We start from the raw sequence: 5,688 nt of genomic DNA, 5'->3' as shown, positions 1-5,688 counted from the left end.
TATATATATATATATGTATATATATATAAGTATACATACGCATGATGGATATATTTCTTCTTTATTTGTTTTCAGATAATGTTAAAGAGCAGTACCTGTTGAGAAAAGGAAATTGTGCTGCAGTGAATTTATGTTTTGTGAGCCTGAATTGTGTTGTGGGCTATGGCAGGTGATCCCAAACTTGGATGAATTCTGAATCTGATGTTAAGGTGGTGCTATATGGCCTGTATCAATCTATGGTCGCAACATAAGTTATCTAAGTACACACACACACACACACACACTCACACACAGGCACACACAGACACACACACTCACACACACACACGAGAGCTTTAGGAAAGCAAATAAAGGATATCAGTTAATTATGATTTTATTCAACGTATTCTTCTCGCAGATGCACACACTCATTCCAGCGGTTCTCTAGTTTTCTAAGCCCTATAAAAGAACTCCGAATGTTTGGCCTGCAACCAAACCGTTCACGGTATCCTTAAAGCCAGAAACTTTTCAGTACAACCTCGTATATGTACGTAATTTTACCATCAATAAAATATGTGCCTATGTAGTGACAATGAGGTCCTCCTTTACCTGATATTGCTGATCGTAGAGAATGTGACATTTGGCGGAAGCATTTCGCTAGTACTCATTTCCAGATAAGTAGACTGGCATAATGAAGTACCTTGCTCAAGAGCAATAAGCACCAACCGGTCTAAGAATCAGATCCACTACCTTATGCTTGTCAGTACAGCCCTCTAGTTTCTATGAAAAGCTATGAAGTCACAAAATGGAACAGGAAAGGAAGTTAAATAATAGATTATTAGATTGCCCGATAGATATAAAATAGCCTCTAAGACGGTGTCGCTCTTAAGAATGGACATTAAATATCCAGGGGCATTGAATATTAACATCAGAGGAATTAGAACGATTAAGAAGCTGGACATGAGACACAGTACTTATCCGTAGAATATGGCCACCTTTATCTCATTTAATTTCATGCTGGTTGTCCTGAAGCCGTTAATCTTATTGAAAGACCAGCATTACGTGGGTTGATAACTACGAATGTATGCCAATAGAATTTGTCGGAAGAAATTGTCACTCAGAACACATTTTTACAAGGAAAACTATTTCCTGTGCAAGTCAACAACTTCATGCCTTCTCAGGCTGATATGGTGAGCATTAAAATAATATCCCATAAATCACTTCTATTTTTGTCCCATAGAAGATAATTTCATTTTTAAACATGAAAAACTCATATTTCTGAAAAGGGTAATTCTTTTATATTCAGTGTTCTCTCGAAACCGAAAATTTGTCGGCAATCTTATTTTTAAAAAAATTATCTGCAGTAGCAATAAATAAACACTGGTATGCAAAATGGGTAAGGTGGCAAAAAATGAGTAATTCCTGACCCCTCGTTATTTTATCTCTACTTGTTTGAAACCATTATAGTGCAACTGTTGCATCATCATTATAAACTATTGCGCCAACTTTGCGTGTAAATATTGGTCAGCACAGTTGTTGAAGTTGTGAGAGTTTGAAAAAAAAAATCAGGTGACAGTTTCTTATTTTTCCAAGAAATTTTTCCTTAAATTTGATGCGATTTTAAATTGAGGTTACTAATAAAATATCGGGATAATTTTTGGTGTTTAACAATTAAACGTTTTTTATTTCTTGGATTCCGAGTCATTTTTCTTTTCACACTAGTGTCTAATATGTGACAAAATGAATAATGACTAATTTCAAAAACTACTTCCTTTTAACTGCATGGTGCGTGGATATATCAAAAGGAGAGCCACTCCAGCAGATCGTGAAGAAACTATAGAGTATTTTATGTCGAGTTTTTAAATTTAAAGACGTTTCATTAATTTCATATCACGAGCCACTTTTCCATGTTCCTTATTTATTTAACCTAGATGTTTAAAATTGTTGTTGCATTTCTGATCTTTCTGATATCTAAGTATGGATATTGATACCTGTGAGGGTTTCTTAAATATAATTCCGAAGAAATGAAGAAGCAAATTGACCTTATTTTGTCTAGCTCATATTGCCCCGACAATTTTGTCTTTTGTATGTTCAAAGGGGAACAAGATAATTTTTTATGAAATAATGCTCTGAATAGGTTATAATGTTTTAAAAGCATTTAAAGATCATTTGTTTAGTTGAAATAGTTTTTGTAATGCAGTTAACATTTATAATAAATGTACTTTATAATAAATATAGTAAATCTACTTTTTCTTAAAGTCAGAAGTTTAGAAAATATTACTCATTGTGCCCCACATAACTACATAAAATAAAGATATGATGATTGTTGAGTTAGCGCTGCAAAAATCTTCATGCCCATCTATCTGTCTGTCTGTCTGTCTGTCTGTCTGTCTGTCTGTCTGTCTGTCTGTCTGTCTGTCTGTCTGTCTGTCTGTCTGTCTATCTATCTATCTATCTATCTATCTATCTATCTGTCTATCTATCTATCTATCTGCCTGCCTGCCTGTCTGTCTCTCTGCCTGTCTGTCTGTTTGTCTGTCTGTCTGTTTGTCTGTCTGTCTATCTGTCTGTCTGTCTGTCTGTCTGTCTGTCTGTCTGTCTGTCTATCTATCTGTATCTAGCTATCTACGCTTCTCCCCCAATAACTCACTTGTACCTGCATGTGCACGCACGCTCACGTCTGTGCCTATATATGAGTTTCTGTTAGTGTAAGTTATATATATATATAGATACATATCATGAAGTTTTATCTCTAGATATATGGAAATCTAAAATCACACAGCACATACAAGTACACGTACAACGAGGTGTATTTAACTTCACTCATTAATCAATGAATGATCAATATTTTAGAAGAAATATTTACAAATATACAAGTAAACAACTTTAGCCTCTATTTTAGAGAATGTATCTGGCATAACTTAAATACAAGAAAAACGAAAAAAATCAGACATCATCATAGATCTGAAAATATTATCAATGCATAAGATTGAAAATATTAATACGATCAAACATAACATTGCGTATTTCATGCACATGATGATCGCACGCGGAAGAGCGAACTATTATATATTTTTTACAAGGAAAATATATACGACATCGCCCACCAGACATTATAAGACACGTACGAAGTTATATAATCTGAAATATCATCAACAAATTCCCATAGAAAAGAACATTCATGTACGAAAGAACAGTTTTACTGTGGCGTTAATCGTAGCTATAACGTAAATCTAACATTTATAGATGACGACGAAGAAGACGGTACAGATAATAGCTAAATACGGAAAACAAAATAGAAATCTGATATTCTTCCCTCCTGCTTTTTACACCAATATTATAAAAATACAATAGAATGAAACATTTTATTGTTGGTAAGTAAGCATTAAACAGTGCAAGAGAAAGTGTTTCTGCTCAATTTATATTGCTGTGGTATGTATGTATGTATGTATGTATGCATGCATGTATCCTCCTCCTATATATATATATATATATATGTGTGTGTATGTATATTATCGTTAAGTTTTATTTCTTGATATCTTGCTAATGGAGAAAGGACCACTTTCCAACCTAGATATAAGGTAGTTTCATTGGAATTTCAACAGCATCAACAAGGTAGTTTAGTTATGCATGTCTCTATGTAAGTGTGTGTGCGTATGAATGTATCCGGTGTCAGTACATGTGCAGATCTGTATATTTTGTTTTATCGATGTATACTCACATATATGTATGCCTGTATATATGTGTGTATATATGTATCTACGTGTGTATGTTTTCCCTCACTTTTCTTTGTATTTATGAGTTTTCTACCCAGAGGGAGGAAGCTGACTTTTAAGAAAGCAGCAGAAGCTCCATCACATAAATCTGAATAAGAACTATGATGATTGTTACATATCGCATTTGCAGAAAGTCTTGCAAAATTTTTAGTTTCGCTATAGATTTATATGTAAGTGTTAGCTCGTACCTTACGTTGTTTGAAAATCCTAGCCTTTCCAGATTGTCTTTTAGACATTGCTAACATAGGCAAGTTCACCAACGATTATTCGTATGATATACTATTATTGTTGGTATAATATAAATTGATATAATACAAAATTTATAGTCAGAGGAGCTCCAAATTTCAAAGTGATGTTCCTTGATATTCTACTGTTTTGAGAAGAGATGCGATACTTGCGGTTCATATGAGACTTCTTATGTTCGCACTTTATAGTAGTTTGATGAGAATGCTCCAGCAAGATACCTTGTCTTGATATGTATGTATGTATGTATGTATGTATGTATGTTTCTTTTCTGTTTTTAATCATTTGAATTATTCCTCTGAAAAAGGGATTAATTTCTAACGAAGATACAAAGCTCTATTTTTGGAGTGTAGATAATGAAAGCAATGTCACATTTTAAACCTGAGAAAAGCCTTACATAATATTACTGTTCCACTTACAGATTGTATTTATTAGGTCCAAGTCAGTGGGTTGAATATTTTTTTCTGAAAACCCATGCTTATCCAGACTGACAGCTAGCAATTTACTTACAAAACTAAGTGCTCCAATTATTATTGGTATCATTGTGAACTTATAATCCGGATATTGAACCTGGAAGTTTAGAAGTAGTTGTCCAGAGTTATCTGTTTTCTCTTTGATCTTCAAAGAGACATTCACATCAGTAAAATTGCTGACCTCTATGACGGTGTATACGTTTTTGGAAGATATGTATATATATTTCAAGATTTCAAGATGTCTTGCCAATAGAGAAAGAACCGGTTTCTAACCTAGATCAAAGGCTCCTTCACTGGAAACTCAACATCAACAACAGGGTATTTTTGCACGTAGGTATGTATGTATGTATGTATGTATGTATGTATGTATGTTCAGCTTTGTATGTTTTATGTATGTAGTCTCATGCATATTATTGCATATATACATATGCTCATATATATTTAAATGATAAACTTCTGGAAAGTTTTAGTACAAGTGTGATTCAAGTTAATCCTAGTGTACTTTTTTGTTTATGCACATGCCGATGAGTATGGTTTCAACAACAGCATCTTATAGTTGGATGTAATATCTCGATGACATCTTTGGCGGCTTCTGATTAAAAGTTCTATGTTATTTCTTGAAGAGTGACATAAACGTCATCTGTGTTTGCATTTTGGTATTTTAAGGGATTCACTTTCTCATTTCTTCATTACATATTCGTTGCTATTCTTGTCATTGGATTGCGAAATACCGACATCAAGTAGTAGTGTGAGTCACCCAAAAAGCTACCCTACATATTAATAGTCTCATCTTTTTCAACAATTTTTTTTGTGCTACGCAAAATATCTCACTTGTTGGCCTCTGTTGAGATATGTGAATTTCTGGATTCACATGGGCGGTCATCGCGAAGTGAGTGATTATTATGTATGTATGTATGGATGGATTTGTGTGTGTGAGTTAAATACCAATATGCAAACCAAAAACACATATATAAAGCAGGCTATGCACTAAAGTAATAGTTTAAATCATGACAGGAACATAATATTTAAATGAGGAGAAAACAATTGGGTAAGTCAGAAAACTCTGCTACTTTTTTCTGCGTATCGAAAACATAAACAGAATGAGTTCATATTCGTTAAATTTACTTCCACAGCTTGGCTTTCTAATATTTAATGATAATTCAGATTTACTGACTCATGTGGTGTTTTGGCTTACACACACACACACACACACACAC

Source organism: Octopus bimaculoides, chromosome 1, assembly GCF_001194135.2.
Source record: "Octopus bimaculoides isolate UCB-OBI-ISO-001 chromosome 1, ASM119413v2, whole genome shotgun sequence".
NCBI classification, from domain to species: domain Eukaryota; kingdom Metazoa; phylum Mollusca; class Cephalopoda; order Octopoda; family Octopodidae; genus Octopus; species Octopus bimaculoides.
This window is presented reverse-complemented; position numbering follows the sequence as displayed.